The sequence below is a fragment of the Sus scrofa genome, unplaced genomic scaffold (genome assembly GCF_000003025.6).
Source record: "Sus scrofa isolate TJ Tabasco breed Duroc unplaced genomic scaffold, Sscrofa11.1 Contig1537, whole genome shotgun sequence".
Classification (NCBI taxonomy): Eukaryota; Metazoa; Chordata; class Mammalia; order Artiodactyla; family Suidae; genus Sus; species Sus scrofa.
Window position 1 is genome coordinate 1,051,534 of NW_018084901.1, and position 24,296 is coordinate 1,075,829.

Consider the following 24,296-nt stretch of genomic DNA (forward strand, 5'->3'; position numbering starts at 1 on the left):
TTGTCTTTTTAGGGCCGCACCCAGGGCATATGGAGGTTCCCAGGCTCGGGGTCCAGTCGGAGCTGTAGCTGCCAGCCTACACCACAGCCACACCGGATCCTTAACCGACTGAGCAAGGCCAGGGATCGAACCCACAACCTCCTGGTTCCTAATTGGATTCATTTCCACTGTGTCACGATGGGAACGCCCATGTTAGTCATTTAAAATCATTATTTAAAAATCATTTTACTGTCACTTTTATTATTTATAATCATTTTTATCATTTTTAACCATTTTTAATCATTTATCCTTTTAAATCCTTATTTTAAATCCTTATCACTTAATTTTATCATCTTGCCATCTTTGTAATTTTTGAATTATTCTCATTTAAAAATCATGTTGATCATGTTTGTATTTTATCCTTTTAAATCATTAAATTTAAATATTTTAAAGTAAGTTTAATTTTAAATAAAATATTTTAAAATAATTTTAAAACGATTACTGACGTTTTCCTGTGTCTGTCATTTTTAGGAGAGCGGGGCACAGGTTGGGGTGAACACGGACGGCGCCTCGGAGCCTGTGCGGAGGAAGAGCCCGGCCCGCCGGTCCTCCAGCCTCAGCCTCCTGCCGGGCACATGACCAGTTAAGCGCCTCCTGCTCTGCCAGCCCCTGTCCACTGCGAGAAGATGCTCCTTCTGCTGGAAGGGATGGAGCCCAGCAGGAAGGCACCTGGCGGGGAGCCGCAAGGAGCCCGGACAGGTCACATCCATCCCGGTCAAAGCTGCGGCCCCCCGGCCCCCAGGGACACGCGCCGAGGCTCCCCGCGGCCGGCGCTGCTCACCCGCAGGGTCTGAAGGGCCAGGGCCGGAAGCGGGGTTGCAACAGCAGGAGGGGCCTGGCTGGAGGGGCTGGGGTGGCCCTGCCCTCGCCTCCACCCCGTTGGATCGCTCCCTTCCCACGGGGCGTCTCACCCGTGTCCGCCAGGCGGCCCGTGGGGAGCGCGGTGCCCGGGAGAGTCTCAGGGAGGGGAGGGCGTGGGAGGAGGACAGCTCCCGGCCCAGTGTCCTCCTCCTCCCTGACCTGGAAAATGGGAACCTGCTGATGTCCATACTCTGCAATCCACTCAGCTTCCGGTAGGCATCTCTTAATCACTTAATTGAAATAGTTGATCTGCAGTGTTGTGCTAGTTTCTGGTGTACAGCAAAGTGATAAACATATATATATATGCACACACAGATTCAGTATCTTGTGATCACCTGTAATGGAAAAGATGCCTTAAAGGTTAGTACAAGATACTATGTATATATATATTCTTTTTCAGATTCTTTTCCATTATGGGTGATGACAAGATATTGAATACAGTTCCAGGTGCTGTACTGTAGGCTCTTGTTATCTTTATGTGCAGTAGTTTACTAATCTCAAACTCCTAATTCATCCCTTCCTTCCCCCTTTGGAGACCACAGGTCTGTTTTTCTGTGACTGTTAGTTCATTTCTGTCATATTTTAGATTCTACATATGTGATGTCATATATTTGTCTTTCACTTAGTATGAGAATCTCTAGGTCCATCCACGTTGCTGCACATGGCATGATTTCATTCCTTTTTTATGACTGAGTAGTATTCCATTGTGTACATGTGCCACAGCTTCCACATTCATTCCTGTGTCAATAGACATTCAGGTTGTTGCCAGGTCTTGGCTGTAGTGACTAGTGCTGCTGTGAACACTGGGGTGCATGTATTTTTTGAATGGTCGTTTTTTCTGGGTATATGCCCAGGAGTGGGATTGCTGGATCATATGGCAACTCTTTTTAGCTTTTTGAGAAACCTCCATACTGTTCTCCATAGTGGTTGTACCAATTTACATCCCAACAGGGTGGGGGAGGCCCCCTTTTCTCCACACCCTCTCCAGCATTTGTTATAGCTTAATGATGGCTATTCTGACAGGTGGAAGGGGGTACCTTATTGCCGTTTGGATTTGCATTTCTCTGATAATCAGGGATGTTGAGCATCTTTTCGTGTGCCTGTTGGCCACCTGTATGTTTTTGGAGAAATGTCTGCTTAGGTCTTTGGCCCGTTTTTTGATTGGGTTGTTTGGGATATTGAGCTGCAGGAGCTATTGGTCTATCTTGGAGGTTAATCCCATGTCAGCCTCGTTGTTCACAACTCTTTTCTCCCAAACCATAGGTTGTCTTTTTGTTTTGTTGTCGGTTCCCTTCACTGTGCAAAAGACTGTTTGATTGGGTCCCATTGGTTTATGTTTGCTTTTATTTCCATTACCTTGGGAGACTGACCTAAGAAAACATGTGGTATGATTTACATCAGAAAATGTTGTGCCTGGGATCTCAGAGATATATGGCATCGTGTCTTTAGCCCATTTTGCGTTTATTTTTGTGCATGGTGTGAGGGTGTGCTCTAGTTTCATTGATTTATGTGCAGCTGTCCAGGTTTCCCAGCCCTGGTTGGGAAGAGACTGTCTTTTGTCCCTTTTATGTTCTTGCCTCCTTTGTGGAAGATTAAGGGGCCATAGGTGTGTGCATTTATTTCTGGGCTGTTGTTTAAAGATACAGTAAGACAGCATTAGAAGTGAAGGAGCTCAGTGTGTGTGTGTGGGGGGGGACAGAACCACGTCCCCAAAGACGTCCACATCCTGATCCCTGTGTGGGGGACAGAGCCCTGTCCCCAAGGACGACCACACCCTGACCCCCGGACCTTGCGACTCTGTGACGTCCCACGGCAGAGGGGACTTGGCAGCTGTGGCCACGCGAAGGACCTTGGCTGGGGAGATGGCCGGGATTTTCCAGGTGGTCCAGCGTCATCACAGAGGTTCCCATAAGAGGCAGAGGACCATTTGATCGCGAGATGCTGGGCTGCAGGCTCTGAGGAGGGACCGCACGCCCAGGACTGCTGCCACCTCCAGAAGCTGGGAGAGGCCGCAGACAGATTCTCCGCTGGAGCTGCTCCAGGAGGAACCAGCCCTGCGGGCAGCCTGACTTGAGCACTTTGGCCTTTAAAACACGAAAGCAGCACATCTTCCTTTGAAGCTGCCCGGTCCGTGGTACTTCTTTAGAGGGACCACGAGAGGCTGTGGGATCCAGGGCTGCGAGGGAGCAGACACTGCAGGGAAGGTAACTCCTTGGGGAGCTCTGAGGACCGGACAGACGAGCAGAAGCCGAAAGCTCAGGGAGAAAGATCTACTTTTTCCACGAACTGATTTTCATGAGCGTCCCTAGGAGCCTGCGAACTCTGTGAGGTCAGGACTTAAGGTGCTTTGGGTTCCCTTCCAAAGGGGAGCATGCCCACCCCTGCCCAACCGGTCCACCTGGCTGGAGCCCCATGAGAAGCTGCCTGCTGGGGCGTTGCAGTGTCAGAGGTCAGGTTGCACCCCCACCTCCCCGTGCCCCAACATCCAGCACCCCGGTTCACCCCTGTTCTGGAACACGTGTGTGGACTCAGATGCACTGAGGCTGAATCTGCAGGAACAGAGTTTGGAGCTGGCTAGCAGGGACCATCTGAGTCCGAAGGTTTTGGAACCCGCCCGCCTGCCTGCCCTCCAGAGCAGCCCGAAGCTGAACTGCTTCCTGCATCTCTGCAGAGCAGGGAGGTACAGATGATGCTGGCAGCTCCCCTTCTCCTCTCATGCCCCTGGACATCCTCTGTGGTCACCTGCAGGTCTCCTCCAGCCAGCCAGCCGGCTCGCAGTAAGAACCGCCAGGGCACTTGTGAACGTCCAGGCAGTGGCCTCGCCTTGCCAGGGGACTTCAGATGCCAGCCTCCAGCACCAGGAGGGATAAACGCCTCTTGTTGAAGCCGCCCCATCTGGGGTATCTGCTTTTGGCAGCTGAGCGGACTCATACTGTGCGTTATAGCAACTGGTATCTATTGATCTGGTCGTCCATATACCCCAGTGTGTGTGTGTATACATATATCCATCTACCCCAAGCGCCTCTAGAATGTCCGTGTGTAAGTGGGGACAGCCGAGCATATGTAATATACATACATCCAACAGTGCTGAGACGCCTAGAAACATATGCATCTGAACCTGGGAACTGTTGGTTGTATTTTCAATTCAGAAAAATGAAAGGACATAAATCTGTAGTTTTTGAACTTGGTTAAAGAGAAGGCAGGAGAGTGGTTTTTGGATTCTAGAGAACTCACTGTGTGCACAGGGGTGTCCGTGTGAGGGTGTGGTCTTGTGCGTTATGTGTGAGTCTTTGTGCATGTGTGTATCTGTTTCTGCGTGTCTGTGCATGTCTGCCCATGTTGTATGTTTTGTGTATGCATGTGTCTACAAGTGTGTCTTTATGTGAGCGTGTGTGTACAGGTGTGTATGTGTCATCTCTGTACATGTCTGTGTCTGCATGTGTGCATCCGTGCAGGGCAGTGGGCACGTGCACCCAGGGTGGGAGGTTGCCTGGAAAGTAAGTCGTCAGTGACAGAGGTGGGAGGCAGCCATCGAGCATCTGCTCCGAAAGTTAATCCCAATTGTAGTCACTGTCACCGAGACGGCGAGGTCCTTCCAGCTCCTATGACCTGACGTCCCAGGAGCAGAGCAGACGGCTTCGCGGGAAGTCTTAGCGCTGTGAGCACTGCGGTCATTCTGCTGTGGTCATTTGATGGCAGAGAGTGATTTCTCTCGGGGAATCTCTAAAAACTCTCAAAGCCGCTGCCACGTCGGAACCAACCATCAGTTTCCCAGCGAGACCTGATAGACAGCCAACACTTAAAAGCCAGCTCAGCCCAGCCCGGTCCCGTGCAACTCAAGGACATATGAGTTAATGTCAAAATAATGAACCTGTCCAATGTCATCCTTCTATTCTAGGGTCTAGACGCACAGTCTGTAACCTCTGGGAGGAGGTCCAGGAATGGAACCATCCGAGATGGACTCTCTAATATTTTCTGGGAGGAATCAAGGGACTCCAATGCTGGAAGCAAGGCCCCTGGAGGACCTCAGGGTGGTGCTGACAGCCCTTTGTGACTCAGGGACTCACCGGTGTCCGCCCAGGCAGTTCCCCTTTCCGTCGGCCTCAGGGAACTGCTCAGGAGATCTTCTCATGAGAGGTATGGGGACTCCCTGGGTTAAGGATCTGGCCTCTGTCGTGAGCTGTGGTGTAGGTCACAGAAGTGGCTTGGATCCCACATGGCTGCGGTGTAGACGGGCAGCTGCAGCTCCGATTCAACCCCTATAGTCTGGGAACTTCCACATGCTGCAGTCACGGCCCTAAAAAGAAAAACAAAGCTTTGATCCCAGATCACAGGCGGGGGATGACCCCAGAGGGGGAACAAAAAAACAACCAGTGTGGTTATTACGGCTCTGGGGGTCCAGCTAACTGAGCAATGGTGGATTCATAAATTCTAGAACAGGAAGAGACTGGAACTAACAGAATCGCCAACACCCCGCGGCTACGTGACGGGCGGATTCGTCAGGACTGTTTCTGGACCCAGAGTGAAGGGTCAGCAGGGGGCTGCCCCCGGAGGATGTAAGGTCTCCTTAGCCCTGGGCTGGGGTTCTCGGGGGGACAGATGTCTCAGCAGCAGATGGGGAAGCGGGTAGTTACCGAGACTGTTACTACCGAGACCGTTACCTGGACCCCAGGCTGCAGGGACATCAGTACCTAAAATAATCGGAACCTGTTTCTCTTTTCCCCGAGGAATCCCGGCTGCTCCACAGACAGGTGCCAGCGTTCAGACCCTGAGGCTGCCTCTGGCTCCACAAGTGTGGATGTGCCCAGGCAGGTCTCAAGACGGAGCCTTGAGAAGCAGGAAAGGCCGTGTGGATGGAGCCCCTGGGGACGGAGAGGAGGAGGAAGGTGAGTGTCCATTTGAGCAGCTCCCGTCTCTCTCCATACTTCATACCCTCCTACGCGGGAGGCCCCATAGCATCCATTTAACTCAAACGGTATTGGAGATCTGTGGTGATGATGCCTGATGTTCATGCTCCCCCTTGGAGGTGGACTGGGTGGAGCAGAGGAGTCATCTGATTCACCGTACAGGACAGCGTCCAGCCTTCACGCCGGGACGTCCTCCAGGGACGCCGTCGGGAGTCACAGGCTTCAGGAAGGTAGGTGCTTCGTCTGTAACGTCTTTAGCCTGAAAGGAAGCAGCCTTTAAGGAAATCTGGAATGTAAACATGAGCCTTTGCCCAGAAAAGAAAGAAACTTATGGACTTGGAGAACAGACTTGTGGTTGCAGAGGGGGAGGGAGTGGGATGGACGGGGAGTCTGGGGTTAACAGATGCAAACTATTGCCTATGGAATAGAAAAGCAATGAGATCCTGCTGTGCAGCACAGGGAACTATGTCCAGTCACTTGGGATAGACCATGATGGAGGATAATGTGAGAAAAAGAAATTATATATGTAGGATTGAGTCACTTTGCTGTACAGTAGAAATGGACAGAATACTATAAATCTACTATAATGGAAACAATAAAAATACTAAATTTAACAATTGAAAAAATAGTCATGACTGCACTATCCTGTAGTATAGGCACATATCTATACTTCGGCTGATCTTATTAACAACTATCAGAAATATAAAATGTTAATATGAAAATATATACCATTTATGAGACAATATATTGTAAATTATGGTACATATAGAACATGTAGCATATGTAATTTTGAACTTGTAATGCATATAGTACATATTGTATATTGTAAATTGTATATGCACATGAGAGTATATTAATTGCGTATATATTACATATTATATAATATGTAATGTATAAATATGTAACATAGTATATATAACATGCAATATATAATACAAAGTCTACTATGAATGTGAAGTATCCAATGTCATACACAATTTAATATACAAGTTACTATATATACTTTTTTTTTAAATATATATTTTTTTTATTTTCCCACTGTACAGCAAGGGGGTCAGGTTATCCTTACATGTACACATTACAGTTACATTTTTCCCCCACTCTTTGTTCTGTTACAACATGAGTATCTAGACAAAGTTCTCAATGCTATTCAGCAGGATCTCCTTGTAAATCTATTCTAAGTTGTGTCTGATAAGCCCAAGCTCCCAATCCCTCCCACTCCCTCCCCCTCCCATCAGGCAGCCACAAGTCTCTTCTCCAAGTCCATGATTTTCTTTTCTGAGGAGATGTTCATTTGTGCTGGATATTAGATTCCAGTTATAAGTGATATCATATGGTATTTGTCTTTGTCTTTCTGGCTCATTTCACTCAGGATGAGAGTCTCTAGTTCCATCCATGTTGCTGCAAATGGCATTATGTCATCATTCTTTTTTATGGCTGAGTAGTATTCCATTGTGTATATATACCACTTCTTCCGAATCCAATCATCTGTTGATGGACCTTTGGGTTGTTTCCATGTCCTGTCTATTGTGAATAGTGCTGCAATGAACATGTGGGTGCATGTGTCTCTTTTAAGTAGAGTTTTGTCCGGACAGATGCCCAAGAGTGAGATTGAGGGGTCATATGGAAGTTGTATGCATAGATTTCTAAGGTATCTCCAAACTGTTCTCCATAGTGGCTGTAGCGGCTTACATTCCCACCAACAGTGCAGAAGGGTTCCCTTTTCTCCACAGCCCCTCCAGCACTTGTTATTTGTGGACTTATTAATGATGGCCATTCTGACTGGTGTGAGGTGGTATCTCATGGTAGTTTTGATTTGCATTTCTCTTATAATCAGCGATGTTGAGCATTTTTTCATGTGTTTGCTGGCCATCTGAATATCTTCTTTGGAGAAATGTCTATTCAGGTCTTTTGTCCATTTTTCCATTGATTGATTGGTTTTTTTGCTGTTGGGTTGTATAAGTTGCTTATATATTCTAGAGATTAAGCCCTTGTCGGTTGCATCATTTGAAACTATTTTCTCCCATTCTGTAAGTTGTCCTTTTGTTTTCTTTTGGGTTTCCTTTGCTGTGCAAAAGCTTTTCAGTTTGATGAGGTCCCATGGGTTTATTTTTGCTCTAATTTCTATTGCTTTGGGAGACTGACCTGAGAAAATATTCATGAGGTTGATGTCAGAGAGTGTTTTGCCTATGTTCTCTTCTAGGAGTTTGATGGTGTCCTGTCGTATATTTAAGTCTTTCAGCCATTTGGAGTTTATTTTTGTGCATGGTGTGAGGGTGTGTTCTAGTTTCATTGCTTTGCATGCAGCTGTCCAGGTTTCCCAGCAATGCTTGCTGAGTAGACTTTCTTTTTCCCATTTTATGTTCTTGCCTCCCTTGTCAAAGATTAATTGACCCTAGGTGTCAGGGTTTCTTTCCGGATTCTCTATTCTGTTCCATTGGTCTGTCTGTCTGTTTTGGTACCAATACCACACTGTTTTGATGACTGTGGCTTTGTAGTATTTCTTGAAGTCTGGGAGAGTTATGCCTCCTGCTTGGTTTTTGTTTCTCAGGATTGCTTTGGTGATTCTGGGTCTTTTCTTGTTCCATATAAATGGATTGTTTGTTCTAGTTCTGTGAAAAATGTCATGGGTAATCTGATAGGGATTGCATAGAATCTCTAGATTGCCTTGGGTAGTATGGCCATTTTTACAATATTGATTTTCCCAATCCAGGAACATGGAATATCTTTCCATTTCTTTACATCTTCTTTGATTTCTTTGATTAAACTTTTATAGTTCTCGGCATATAGGTCCTTTACCTCCTTGGTCATGTGTATTCTGAGGTATTTGATTTTGTGAGGTGCAATTTTAAAACGTATCGTGTTTTTGTATTCCTTTTCTAATGTTTCATTGCTGGTATACAGAAATGCAACTGACGTCTGAATGTTAATCTTATATCCTGCTACTTTGCTGAATGTATTAATCAGTTCAAGTAGTTTTGGGGTTGAGTCCATAGGGTTTTCTATGTATAGTATCATGTCATCTGCATACAGTGACAGTTTTATCTCTCCTCTTCCTATATGGATGCCTTTTATTTCTTTTGTCTAATTGCTGTGGCTAGGACTCCCAGAACTATGTTGAAGAGCAGTGGTGAGAGTGGGCATCCCTGTCTTGTTCCAGATTTGAGTGAGGTGGCTTTCAGTTTTTCCCCATTGAGGATTATTATATATACTGTTAAAATCAAACACTCACAAATACTGTGTATGTAAACAAATGACTACATAACGCATCCTGTTGTCTATACTAGCATAGTTACAGTATGACAAACTTATGTATTCACGTTACATAATCTCTGTATTCATTCTGCACAATCTGTTACTCAGTCTACAGATTCTGCCTCACATCCTAATATTCCGTCTGCACAATCTCTCTTCTGTTGTCCACTCATTCATGCTGCGTCACCTCTGTTATACACGCATCCTGGATGTACTCACTCTGCATGATTCTATACTCATCTGTTACATATTCATTCTGCATCATCTGTCATATACTCAGCACGTTCTGCGTCATCTCAGTTACACATTCGCTCTGCATGATCTCGACTCTATACTCCACATAACCTCATAGTTATTCTACACAGTCATTGTACATAGTATCACATCCTCATTGTACATGCTACAGACATCATTATTTACCGTATGTCTGCCTTGCTTCTGGGATTGAAAGTGTCAGGGGAGGCGTGGACCCCTTTCCTGAACTGCGTGCTGAGAACTGCTTGACTGCGGGGAGCACCAAGCAGGCCTGTTCTTACTGCTTAGTTCCCACCGGGGCTGAGGGTGCCCCGGGCCCCTGTCCCCTCTGAAGCGGACAGGGAACTCGCCCTCCACCTGCCCCATGTCCCCGGAAGCCGCCCTCCGTGCCCCCTCCCTGCGCCCCGGGTCTCTGGGCACAGAAGCGCCGCCGTCGCCCCGCTCCTCACACGGCAGCGCCCCCGCTCCCTGCACGTCACCGCTCCACGCGTGACGTCGCCCAGGTCCCACCCCTGCCGCTGGTCCTCAGCCTCGAAAGGGCCGTTTCTCCTCCAACCACCCACCTCTCCCGCGATGTCCGCATCTCCGTAGCCTCTTGACTTGCCTGTGAAAAGGTAATTTTTAAGAAACAAGCTCCCTCTGCCTCTCGATCCGGTTCCTCCCCCAACCCTGAATGACGCTGCTCCCCGGGGTCTGATCCTGGCGTCTCCCGGATGCGCTTGACTGAGCCAGTGGATTCTGCAATCCGTCACCTTTATGGAAAGATCCAAAATCTGTAGCTGCCCCAAAGGGGAGTCAGTCAGATACAGAAAGACGAATACTGTAGAATATAACTCAGGTGTGGGATCTAAAAAAAATGCAACACATTCGTGAACACAACAGAGAGGCAGCAGACTCGCGGAGAACAGACAGTGGTTTCCAGGGCGAGAGGGAGCAGGTAAGGGGATTAAGACATACACAGAAGTCTGCAACAAATAAATAAGCCACAAGGATATATTGTAGAATTCAAAGAAGATCCATGCGTCCCTGTGTTCACTGCAGCACTGTTCACAACAGTCAGGACAGGGAAACAACCTAAATGTCCACCGACAGAGGAATGGATTAAGAAGATGTGGTCCACAGACAGTGGAATACGATTCCGACATAAAAAGAAGGAAATCATGCCATTTGCATCAACATGGGGAGACCCAGAAATTCCCATCCTAAGTGAAGTCAGACAGAGGAAGACAAATACCATATGAGATCACTTATATGTGGAATCCAAATTGTACAACAAACTAGTGAATAATAAAAAAAAAAGCAGCAGACTAATATACAGAGAACAAAGTAGTGGTTTCCGGCGGGGAGAGGGAAGGAGTAAGATGGGGGAGGGGAGGAAGAGGTACAAACAACTATGCATAAAATAAATAAGCTACAAAGACTGTATAATATATTGTATAATGTAATTCAAAAAGATACATGCGCCAAGTTTACAGCAGTGCCGTTTACAACAACCAAGATGTGGCAGCAACTAGATGTCCATGACAGAGGAACAGCTTAAGAAGATGCAGTACATGTATACAGTGGAATATTACTCAGCCATCAAAAAGAATGAACCAATGCCATTTGCAGCAACATGGATGGACCTAGAGATTCTCCTACCAAGTGAAGTCAGTTAGTCAGAGAAAGACAAGTATCCTATGAGATCATGAATACGTAGAATCTAAATTCTACATAAACTAGTGCATATAATGAAAAAGCAGCAGCAGACATACAGAGAACAAACCAGTGGTGACCAGGGGGGAGGGGATGAAGAGTACAAACTATTGGGTATAAAATAAGCTACAAGGATAGATGGTACAGCACAGGGAACGGAGTCAGTATTTTACCGTCACTATAAATGGAATTTAACCTTTAAAAATTGTGAACCACGTTATTAGACACCTGCAACTTATAGACTATTGTACGGCAACTATAACTCAATAAGGACCTTTTTTAGTCTGTAGCTCCATCCGTTAAACCTCTTTTCTGAACTTGCTGTGTCCCTGAGAAAGTTCCCTTCCCCACTCAAAACACCACACCTACGGAGCCACCTGAAATTCGGCCTCTGGAAAGTTTATTTCTGTGCATGACGCGGGCGGGGGGGGTCTCCCCTTTGTACCACCTTAACACTAGCAATGCTATCACATGGGCTTGTGACACATTTCCAGGGGGTTACCCAGATCTTCAAGGAAATTTCGGTTTCTCTGTTTCTTTTTATTTTTATGGTTGCACCTGCAGCATAGGGAGGTTCCCAGGCTGGGGGCTGAATTGGAGCTACAACTTCCGGCTGACTTCATAGCCCCAGCAATGCCAGATTCGAGCCGAATCTGTACCTACACCACAGCTCACGGTAACACCAGATGCTTAACCTACTCAGTGGGACCAGGGAGCGAATCCCCAATTCTCATGGCTACCAGTCAGTTTCTGAACCTGCTGAGCCACAACAGGAACTCCCAGGAAACTCCAATTTCAAGCATACATTTTTCTTCTTTTCCCAGGGTGCTACTTTTTCTTTTTTTTTTTAAAAAAAAGGACAGTGAATACTAAAATAGTTAATGTAAATATCTCAAAGTGAGTTATATTTTAAGAAAAATAGGGGAATCTAATGAAAAAGGAAAACTACTTTCTCAAAATGGGCTATGGAGAAGTTCCCTGGTGGCACAGTGGGTTAAAGCTCTGGCATTGTCATTGCAGCAGATCAGATCACTGCTATGGCGTGGGTTCAATCCCTGGCCCGAGAACTCCTATGTGCCATAAGCACAGCCCCCTAAAAAGAAAAAAAGTGGGATATTAAATCAGTAAGCAGAACAGTGGTGGCCAGTGGCCAGGGCTGTAGGAAGAGAATGAGCAACAGTGGAGCAGAAGCAGCTGGAACTGCACACGACTCAGTCCAGGGGCTGATCATACAACTGAGCACATGGACCAAAACTCGCCGCCGCCCACGTCCACCTAAAAGGGCGGCTTCTCCTGGGAATAATGGGGTCTTAGTAAACTCGAAAACCAAAGGCGCCTAATCCTTTCATCCCTTTTATCCTTTAGCAAAACTAAATCAAGGGACTAAGGATGAGTGAAGATAAAAGTGAAAGAGTCGGGAGTTCCTGGGCTACAGGTCAAATCGGAGCTGCACCTGCCAGCTACACCACAGCCACACCGGATCTGAGCCACATCTGCCAACTACACTGCCACTTGCCACAATGCTGGACCAGGGATCAAACCCGCATCCTCGTGGATACTAGTCAGAGTCTTAACCGACTGAGCCACAGTGGGAACTGCTACGGAAATCTTCGTAACAGAAAGATTGTAGTGAACGAGGGAGCATCAGTATTGGGGCCTTAACTGCGACCAGCGCACATGCTCATGACGTTATGTGGGAAATGGGTGTGGGACCTGTGGGTTTCTCTGTCTTATCCTCATAACCTTTCTGTCAACCTGAAATGATTCTGACTTTTTAAAAACTCATGGTTTACCAAAATCTCTTCCACTCCTGGATATATATCTGAATAAAACAAAATATTCAGTTGAAAAAGCCAGATGCATCTCAGTGGTCACAGCAGCACTATTCACAACAGCCAAGACCAGGAAACAACCTAAATATCCATCGACAGAGGAGTGGATCAAGAAGATGTGGTCCATAGACACAATGGAATATTACTGTGCCATAAAAAAGAAAAAAACAAGGGCATTCACAGCAACAGATGGACCTAGAGAGTCTCATACTAAGTGAAATTAGACAGTGAAAAACAGGACTTCCTTGGGGGCACAGCAGGTTCAGGGTCCTGCACTTTCACTGCAGCAGCTCAGGTCACTGCTGTGGCAGGACTTTGATCCCTGGCCCGGAAACATCCATAGGCCATAGGCATGGCCAAAATTAAAAAAAAAAAAAAAAAGGAAAAGACAGACAAATGCCATATGACAGCTCTTATATGTGGAATCTAAAAAGGACACAAATGAACTTAATCATATGACAGAAACAGACTCAGAGAACAGACTGGTGGTTGTCAAAGCAGAAAGGGCAGGAGAGGGATGAATGAGGAGTTTGGGACTCGCGGATCTAAACCACGGCAGAGAAAGCGGATAAACAAGGACCGACTAATAGCACAGGGAACTCTACTCGATATGTTGTAATAACTTATAGGGGAAAAGAGCTGAAAAGATGTGTGCGTAAGTATAAATCAATTTACTGCATATAGGAAACTAGCAACATTAAAAATCAACTACAATGAGAAAAAAAGATTAGCAAGCAAAACAGGAAAATGACGGAACAAATTTTCGCATATTGAAGTGTGAGGAAGTTATTCCGGTTTATATATGATTTAATTTGAACTTTAGGCTAAACAACACAGCCTGTCTGTGGCCCGGCAAGCATGCATTGTACATCTGCTTTAGTCATGAAGCAAAAGTACACTTAAGGAGTTCCTGCTGTGTCTCAGTGGTTAACGAATCCGACTAGGAACTATGAGGTTGCGGGTTCGATCCCTGGCCTCGCTCAGTGGGTTAAGGATCCGGCGTTGCCATGAGCTGTGGTGTAGGTCACAGACACGGCTTGGATCTGCCATTGCTGTGGCTCTGGCGTAGGCAGGCAACAACAGCTCCAATTAGACCCCTAACCTGGGAATCTCCATATGCCACTGGTGCGGCCCTAAAAGGAGAAAAGACGGGAAAAAAAATACACTTAAAAATCAGAATGGAGTAAAAGTGGTTCAGACCTCCAGATGGTGCTGGAGGTCAAGTGCCAAGGTGAGTTCAGCTATGTGAACGGAAGCTCAACATTGATCCATCATCAGGGACCTTCAAAGCAGAACCACACGGAGGAACCACCTCACACCTTTCAGAGTGGCCATCATGGAAAAGAACTCTTGTATGATCTAGCAAGCCACTCCTGGGCTTATGTCCAAGGAACCCCCAAAGAAATCATTCAAAAAGATCCATGCACCCCTGTGTTCATAGCAGCACTCTTCACAATAGCCAAGACACGGAAGCTACCTAAGTGTCCACTGACAGAGGAATGGATAAAGAAGATGTGAAATTTTATATAAACATATATGAATGATGAAATATTACTCAACCGTGAAAAAGAATGAAATCATGCAATTTGCAGCAACATGGACGCAACTAAATTTTATCAACTAAGTAAAGTCAGAAATAGACAAATACCATATACTATCACTTCTATGCAGAATCTAAATAATACAACAAAATAGTGAATAGAACAAGAAGATGCTGACTCACAGACACAGAGCAAACCTGTGGTTTTCAGAGGGAAGTCGGAGGGGGAGGGGAGTCAGAGGCACAAACTACTGTGTATAAAATAAATAAGCTACAAGGCTCTATTGTACAGCACAGGGAATAGAGCCAGTCTTTTATAATTAACTATAAGTGGAATAAAATCTTTAAACATTATGAATCACTTTGTTGTACACCTGAAGCTTATATAATGTTGTACAGCACAGGAGACAGAGCCAATATTTTATCACAACTGTAAATGCAGTGGAACCTTCAAAAATGGTGAATCACAACAGCCAAGACTCAGAAACCACCTAAATGTCCATCGACAGAGGAATGAATTAAGGTGTTGTGATATATATACACAATGGAATACTACTCAGCCATAAAACGAAAATAATGCCATTTGCAGCAAGGTGGATGCAACTAGAGATTCTCACACTAAGTGAAGTAAGTCCAAAAGAGAAAGACAAATACTGTATGATATCACTTCTATGTGGAATCTAAAATATGGCACAATGAACCATTTACAGAGCAGAAACAGACTCTCAGAGACCAGACTTGTGGTTGCCAAGGGTGTGGGGACGGAGAGGGAGTGGGATGGATGGGGAGTTTGGGGTTCATAGATGCAAACTAGGACATTGAGAATGGATCAGCAGGAGCTCCCGCCGTGGCTCAGTGGAATCTGACTAGCATGCATGAGGATGCAGGTTCGATCCCTGGCCTCACCCAGTGGGTTAAGGACCCCAAATTGCCATGACCTGTGGTGTAGGTCACAGATGTGGCTCAGATCTGCTGTGACTGTGGTGTAGGCTGGAAGCTGCAGCTCCAATTCAACACTTAGCCTGGAAACCTCCATATGCCACGGATGTGGCCCTAAACAGACAGACAGACACCCACACACAGAATAGGAGAAGTGTATGTGGAGACTGGGAGACAGTGAGAGGCATGGAGATGAGAGCTGAGTTTTAAGGAACATTTCTTTGCAACCGAGACCTACCCTGGCAGCCTTTCTCGTATGGCCGGATGCCCCGGGAATGGGGCTTCTTGGGCAAGATGGCTTTGCAGGCTGAAGACGACGGGACTGCATCACCTCAGCATCACTCAGGAGGACGTCACAAGCTGTCGCTCTCAGGATCCTTTACACCCAATCCAGGCAGGTGCTGGGAAGCATAAGAACAGTCTCTGGTGACAAAAATCGAAAGAAGAGCACACGAGGGTTCACCTCCAGGCTCCCCGAGTCTAGGAAATACCCACAGGATCCGACAGTTCTCTTTTCTCCAAACGGGAGAGGCAGGCAGCGGGATTGCTACCCTGGAGAGAGAGGCGAGGATGGACAGAAGCCTGAGTCCCGCCATCAGAAGAGAAGCATCCTTAAGTCTTGTGTGGGGAGTGGACGGTCCACAGGGACCTGCTGGCGAGCACAGGGAACTGTACCCAGGATTGCGTCATCTCCCCTGCGGGCAGAGCATCTGAGAGCGAATGGATGCGTGTGGATCACGGAGTCACTTTGCTGCACAGCAGAAATGGCCACAACCTTGTATATCTACTCTCCTTCGATGAAACGGAAAACTGTGAAAAGTTAACCCCAAGAAAACGAGGCATATGGAGGTTCCCAGGCTAGGGGTTGAATCAGAGCTACAGCTGCCAGCCTACACCACAGTCACCTCCACGCCAGACCTACACCACAGCCACAGCCACACCAGATCCTCAACCCACGGAGCGAGCCCAGGGATCAAACCTGCATCCTCATGGTTCCTGGTCAGATTTGTTTCCATCGCACCACGACAGGAGCTCCAAAACTACTAATTTTTCAAAGTAAACCAAGAAGAAACCAAACCACTGAATGTTTCTGAACAAACGTTACCATAAAAAAAATCCAAACCACTGAATATATATATATTTTCAAACGTTTACAACCACGAAGAAAACCAAGCCACCAAATTCTTTAACTGGACAAACCGCATGGAAAGAGGGTTCTGCCAAGAAGATACTCCCACGGCCAAAGAGCACCTGAAAGGATGCTCGATGTCGCCCATCATGAGACAGGTGCGAACCAGCAGTAAGACACCGCCTCCCCTCACCAGGACGGCTACGAACAGAAACAGAGTCACCTGATTCTAAAGGAACGAATGCGTCATAACCAAACTCACATCCAGATAGTGTGTTTAGACCCGTGGCTATTACTTCTTTGTGAAGATTTTATTTTTCCATTAGAGCTGATTTACCATGTTCTCTCAATTTCTGCTCTGCAGCAAAGTGACCAGCTGTACATAATACGTACGTCCTCCTCGCATTATCCTCCAGCGGATTCCATCACCCGGGACTGGACATTGTTCCCTGTGCTGTACAGCAGGACCTTGGCTGTTACCCTAAAGCACACGCCACTCCAGCATCTTCTAAACACCTGCATGTTTTCCGACCATCTCAACATTCCAGAGTCCAGCTGAGGGTGTCTTTTTCACCATCTGGGTTCTCTACCCTTGATGTAGAAAATCTGCATGCAAATAAAGATGATAAAAAAGGAATGGGACATGCACAAAGAGATTCCTCAATTAATAGCATGTCCACAACTAGAAAAGGGACCCTCAGACACGGTGGGTGGGACGCAAATTGGTGCAGCCGCTGAGGAGAACAGGAGGGAGGGTCCTCAGAGAACGAAAAATACAAGTGCTGCCCAACCCCGCAACTCCACTTCTGGGCATGTATCCAAGGAAGTGAAAGCAGGTCTCAGGAGGTCCCCTGTGGCTCAGTGGGTTAAGACACTGCCATCGTCTCTGTGAGGATGCGGGTTTGATCCCTGGCCTCGCTCAGTGGGTTCAGGATCCGGCGCTGCCGTGAGCTGTGGTGTAGGTCGCAGGCGCAGCTCAGATTCAACCCCTAGCCTGGGAAATTACGTATGCCGCGGACCCAGTCCTGAAAGTAAATACATAAGCAAACAAACAAAAAAGGGGTTCCCTGGTGGGTTAAGGATCCAGCATTGTCGCTGCTGTGGTGCAGGTTTGAACCCTGGCCTGGCCTGGGAACTTCTGCATGCTGCTGGTGCAGCCAAAAGCATTAATTACAAAGGAGGAAAACAGCGGAGGGGATGACACAGACAAATCAGAGAGAGAAGGTAGAAACGTTTGAGTCGGTGCCTGCAGGGAATTTCGGGACCAGGCGTCCGTACTGCTTGTGGGGACACAGTCATGGTTTGCACCGCCGTGACCGTGGGGGGCAGACAGCTCTGGTTTTCACTGACCGTCAGATCCTTCAGCAAGAAGGTTGACGTGTGCTAGGAACCCCCCAGCCTCTTCCCGGGCGCTGGGGGGGGTCACAGTTTACTCAAAGCGCTGTTGGCCTGTCATGAGGAGGCTTCACTCCGCCTGGTCTGGTCCCCAGGGAGGTCCCCAGGCTGGACGGGACAGACCCCAATTAGGAGTTCACCAGCCGCATATATGCAGTATTTCTCTCCAAGGGCAGCCAGAACAAATCAGCACACATGCTACAACGATGCCCCCTTATCATCTCACAGGTCTGGGGTCAGAAGCCTCCCGGGGCCAAGACCGACGTGGCTGTGGGGTGGGTCCTCCTGGAACCTTCAGGGGAGAATCTGTGTGGTACCTTCTTCCAGAGACCACACACCTGTCGGGCTCCACGGCAACCTTGCCCAGCCTCCCGTCCCGAAAGGAGGGACCTTCACCTGGTCACGGCTCCTCCCTCTACCCTCCTCACCCACTTTATTTTGTTAATTCTTTTTAGGGCAGCACCTGCGGCACATGCATGTTCCCAGGCTAGGGGTTGAATCGGGGCTGCAGGGTTGAATCGGAGTTGAACTACGGCCAGAGCAACGCCAGATCTGAGCCTCACCTGCCACCTGTGCGTGAGGCAACGCTGGATCCTTAGCCCACCAAGCAAGGCCCAGGATTGAACCTCTATCCTCCTGGACACTCTGTCGGGTTCTTAACCTGCTGAGCCACAACGGGAACTCCCCTCACCCACTTCTGAGGACCCTGGGCTTACAATGAGCCCATCTGGATAATCCCAGGTTGCTGCCATCTCAAGGTCAGCTCAGGGCCAAGCCTAAATCCACCGGCATCTGTAACCCCGCGTCACCACAGCAGGTAACATGCCCGCCTGTCCTGGGCACTAGGAATTAGGAAGTGGACATCTTTAGGGTCATTGTTCTGCTGACCACACATGGTCCCAAAGGGACTGGGCTGGGACCCAGACCCACACTCGCTGGTAAAATTAGTATCATGATCAACTTCCCACCAGTGTCTCTCTTTTTTGGCCACACCCACAGCATGTGGAAGTTCCGGGTCCAGGGATTGAACCTGCGTCACAGCAGCAGGGACGTCAAGTCCTTAACCCACTGAGCCACCAGGGAACTCCCTGATTTCCTGCCCAAGTTGTCTGTAAACTGTCAAGAACCCTTCCTCCTCCAGGCAAGCATGTCAAAGAGTTTAATGAGGCTTAACGGGTGGCTGCTTCCCTGTAGAAAACCTAGAGTCTTAAGCAGCCACAAAGATGATAAAGCAGTTTCTCTTCTAAAACACGGACTCGGACAGAAAGCCATGCCCCTGAAAACAGGCAACACGTGGGGAAATAAAGCACATGCAGCTCAGTGTGATGCAAGAACTATACTGGAAAAGGATCTGAGAAACAATGGACGTGTGTGCATGTGTCACGGACTCACTCTGCTGTGCACCTGAACCTAAACATTGTAACTCAACTCTACTCCAATACAAAATAACGTTTAAGTCAATATTTTGTGTTTTTTTTTTTCCCCAGATTTGAGATGGGACTGGCTTAGTTTCAGTGGCTACATGATGCTCTCAGACCGTGATATGAGCTTTGTCGTGTCATGGGGCAGTTGTATCCGATGATTTGTATGTCGTGCCTCGTGTGCCGTCCGTCTGGTTTCGTGTCATGTTCCCCACTCAGCCATAAAAACGAATGAAATAACGTCATTCACAGCAACATGGATGCAACTAGAGATTCTCACACTAAGCGAAGTTAGAAAGACAAACACCATATGATGTCACTTCTATGGAATCTAAAATATGTCACAGATGAACCTGTCTGTGGAACAGAAACAGACTCCCAGACATGGAGACCAAACTTGTGGTTGCTGAGGGGTCGGGCGGGGGATGCAGTGGGGAGTTTGGGCTGAGTCGATGCAAACTGTGACACTGAGAATGGATCAGCAGCGAGGTCCTGCTGTCCCGCACAGGGGACTCTGTGTCCAGTCACTTGTGGTGGAACATGACGGAAGATACTATGCAGAAGTGTGAGTATAGACGGATGATGGCATCACTTTCTTGTACATCAGAAATGGACAGAACAGTGTAAATCCGTGATAATTTAAAAATTAAAGAAAAAAAGAAATTGACTGTGTCAAGAGACACGGACCAGGAGGTCCTCCCTCTGCAGGAACCATTCCCGGGCATCTGTTTCCATCGCTGAGCAAGATTTACTCAGACACATGCATTCTGAGTTTAGTCCTATCCCGTGATTTTCTTTAGAAAGTGCACCAACTGCCCTGTGGAAAGTAAATGCAGCTGCCTTTTCCTAGTGTGTCCTGCTTAAAACAATTTGGGACAATCTCAAATGACTTTAGCTCAGCAACATCCTCAGTAGCTGGAGTACCAGGCGGAGGACACTGAGACATCAAACGAATGGAACAGAGATGTCGTTTCCGGTGCTGTCTGCCCACACGTGGAAGGGGACTAGTGTCCTCCCGTCCCGAAGACCGAGTCTTCAGCAGGAACCTGACGGGTGTGGAAGAAACTCACTGGATGCCCTAATTCTTGGGGTAAAACCCACGTATTATGCACGTCCTGTTGGTGGGAGTGTAAATCCGTGCAGCCCTGACAGAAAACAGTACAGAAGTTCCTCAAAGCTCTAAAAATAGAAGTATGTCCCCGCAATCCCACTCCTTGGCATCGACCCAGACAAAACCCTAATTTGAGAAGCTCCAGGCACCCCTGTGTCCATTGCAGGACCGACCTAAATGTCCATCCACAGAGGAATGGATAAAGACGACGTGGTCCGTGGACGCAATGGAATACGACCCGTCAAAAAGAACAAAACGAGGCAGTTGGAGCGACACGGAGGCAGCTCGAGATGATCGCACTAAGTGACGTGAGAAAGACACACACTGTATGATGTCACCTATGTGTGGAATCTCAAAACATAACGAGTGAACGTACATGCAAAACAGAAGCCGATTCGCAGACACAGAGGACAAGCCAGTGGTTCCCAGTGGGGAGAGGGAAGCAGGAGGGTGATCTGGGGGGGGAGTCAGAGGACGCACCACGGGGTATAAACTAAACCACCCACAAGGAGATGCCGCACAGCACGGGGACACAGCCAGTGCTTGATCACAACTGCAAGTGAAGGAGAACCTTGAAACACCGCGAATCGCCGTTACACACCTGTAACACAACATGCATGTCAACGACACTTCAGTTCTTCAAATTTTAAAGGCAAAAGCACATAGCAGTTACCGCTGCCGGGGAGGCAAGAAGCGATCCTGCTTGTCTCTGGCATGGCTGGTTTGACCCCTGCCCTGGCGCAGTGGGTTAAGGATCTGGTGTTGCCACAGCTGGGCTGCAGCTCAAAGTTGATCCCTGGGCTGGGGAACTTCCAAATGCCGTGGGTGCGGCCAAAAACCAAAAACCAAACAAAACAAAAACCTAAATAAAAGCACGTAATATGAAATCTACCCTCACCAGACACCGCATAGTACATGATGTACACAAATCTATGTAACTTTTATACAAATAGTCATTTATATAATTATACACACCGTCTACACATGCCCGCTGCTGTGTGCACACACCTTTCAAAACAGCGTTTCCTACTGGAGCCAAACGCTGGATGGAGACAGGGCAGGGGGGCTCTCCGGCATCTGATATTACATTCTCCCAAGGCGAGTACATTCGCATGTGACTGCCACATGTCAAAAAAGGCAGGACAGAAAGCGTAACAGTCCACCCGTGATTCATGTGGAATCATGAGGATTTCGCAAAAAGGACGCCCAGGAGGAAGGATGCCAGGGGTGAGTTTGGCTTCTCCTGTCTGGGCACTCAGCCCGGGCTGAGGCAGCCGCCCCCCTCCCGCTGGCACAGGCAGAGCCTATGCCTGACCCGTGGCGACTCCATCACGGAGGCAGACGTACAGACTCAGGAAAAACCAGTCAGATGAGCAGAATGGCTTCTGTACTCGAAACACCCGACTCGTAGGGAAAACTAACGCATCAGGAGTCATTTCTTTGGGGGTATTGGGAACGGCTTTGGCACAGGGCAGGAAATTGAGCTGCAGAATAAATTCAGGGTCACGGTGAAAGCTCTGGACGGCCCGTGTACCCCAACAGAAAAACGGACCTTATAAGAGATGGGGTCTGTGCACGGACCCAAGGGTAGGTGGTATCCGGCTGGGAAATCGTGCACGCGTGTCATGAGGTGGGGAACTCTGTCCCCCAGGACCTCCGGACGGGGCTGTATTTGGAGACCAGGTCTTTTTTTTGGTCTTTTGCCTCGGCATGTGTGTAGTCACAGCCTTAGTTTTGATGTGGCCAATAGGAATGTTCACTGACTGCATGTAAAGTACCAGGGCTCCAGGGCATGCTTCATCAACCCTTCCAAGGAGTCGAGGTGTTGGGGTTTCTTCTGTTTTTTGGCTGCACCTGCAGAATGCAGAAGCTCCCAGGCCAGGGACTGAATCCACGCCACCACAGCGACCCGAAGCATTGCAGAGACAACGCCAGATCCTTAACCAGCCGCACCACTAGGGAACTCCCAAAGTCGTTTCAATGCTCACTGGAATAGCCCGAACCAGTTTTTACGTAACTGTGGCCATGCTTTATGTCACAGGCCCTGGAAAATCTGGCCAAATCATTGGATTTCACATGTACCCATGCTTGACCCAGAGATGACCTGGGAGAAGGGCTCTTTAAAGAGGGGTCCTGGGAAGAAGAGGTCAGGACACAGACACGCACGGAGGGACGGCCCTGTGAGGACACGGCGGGGAGACGGCCGTCAACACACCCAGGAGAGAGAGGCCTTGGGAGGGACCTGCACTGCCTGGCCCTGGGGCTCAGACTCAAGCCTCCAGAACCGGGAAATTAATATCTATTTAAAGCCTCGATCTGCAGTACGTTTAACTCAGCCCAAGCAGACGAATTAATACATCACAGTTTGACAGACACACACTTTTGTTTTTGGCCGTGCCCATGGCATGTGGAAGTTCCTGGGCCGGGACAGACCCTGAGCCACAGAAGTGACAGTACCAGGTCCTTAACCCACTGAGCCACCAGGACACTCCTCAAGGAAACACTTTTATAAATTACAGCAATCAGAATGTCTGTAGGTCCCAATTATCAATTTGTGGGATATACCAGAAAACCTCCTGTTAGGGTCAATTAAAAAATGCTATTTATGTTTGAAAAAAGGAATTATGGAATTAAACGAAAAAGAAAAAAAAAGGGAGTTTCCTGGTGGCCTTGCCCAGATTCCACCTTGTCACGCCCGTGGTTCAGGTGCAATCCCTGGTCTGAGAACTTATGTAGGCTGGGGGCACAGCCAGTTTAAAAAAAAAAAAAAAAAAAGGCAACACAAGACATAATACATTTGGACAAGAACATGGCCTGCAAGCAAGACCATGCGAAGGTCGCAGTTCCCTGATTCCTATTTGAATTGAAAAGCATTTGTATCTTTTGGCCCCAAAGTGTCAATACGAATACTCGCAGCTGGCACTGTTGCCCACCAAATGCCACACAGCCCTCAGTGGGTGAGCAGGAGGCAAAGCCATCTCTGACCGGTAACCAAAAGGGGAGAATAAGCACCGACTGTGTACCACAGCCACACTGGCACCTGTAACCTACTGTATACACCAGCCCAGACGCCCCTTCCTGAAACCGTGGGAATTCCACCTGAGACAGGCTGGGACCTGGGACCCTTTGCTGCAGTGCTGGTACCAGGAAGGATCTGGCTCCTGGAGCAACAGATACAAAGAAACTCTAAGGGACTAAAAATAACACTGCTGTGCCCAGCCAGGCCAAGTATAAACAATAAGATAAAAAAAGACCAAAACCCAACTGCCCTGCCATTTCCAAGATGCCTGGAGTTAAAGTCCCGTCCTGCCCACCAAGGGGGTGGGCAGACCACCGGAGCCAGCCCTCCAGCCCCACCCACCCTCACCCCATCTAAGGGACAACCCCACCTCTGGGAGCTAATAAAGGGTATCTGCTCCCGTTCTCGCTCCCGCTACTGGAGCAGGAGCCCCAGGAAAGCCTTTGGAGAAGAACGTGGCTGTGAGGTCAACATCCCTCCTCTGACCTCTTCATTTTCTACTGATTCAAGACGGGTACCAGATGACCAGGAGATGAGCAGACAGATAAGAGATAAATATAGTTAATAGCTGTGATAGGTGGATGGGTAGGTAACAGACAATGCATCAATGACAGATATCGATAAATAGGGATAGAGAGAGATGATAGTTATAAAGATGGAAAATAGACAGACAGGACAGACAGGAGTCAGGCTGGGACCTGGGACCCTCTGCTGCAGGGCTTGTACCAGGAAGGCCGGCTCCTGGAGCAACAGATACAATGAAACTCCAAGGGACTAAAGGGAAGGGGGGCAGACAAAGTATAAACAGTAAGATACAAAAAGACCAAAATCCAACTATCACTTCTGAGATGCTAAGAGTCCAAGCAGGGTCTCCTGCCTGATCCCTGCACAGGGCTCC

General features: G+C 47.9%; 1 long non-coding RNA gene across 5 annotated transcripts in view; it reads right to left on the reverse strand.

Moving 5' to 3' along the window:
* Positions 1-1,816: 1,816 nt before the first annotated feature.
* Positions 1,817-24,296, reverse strand: part of LOC110258193 — a 45,458-nt gene continuing 22,978 nt past the window's right edge. For 2 of the 5 annotated variants that reach the window (XR_002341022.1, XR_002341023.1), the window contains exons 2-5: positions 16,846-17,058; positions 15,562-15,724; positions 4,968-6,066; positions 1,817-4,681 (exon numbers count right to left, since the gene is read on the reverse strand). This is a non-coding gene — a long non-coding RNA (uncharacterized LOC110258193). Of the gene's footprint in view, positions 4,682-4,967; positions 6,067-15,561; positions 15,725-15,818; positions 16,221-16,845; positions 18,342-24,296 lie in introns of those variants that run through there. The other 3 variants (XR_002341020.1, XR_002341021.1, XR_002341024.1) reach the window with 3 other exon arrangements.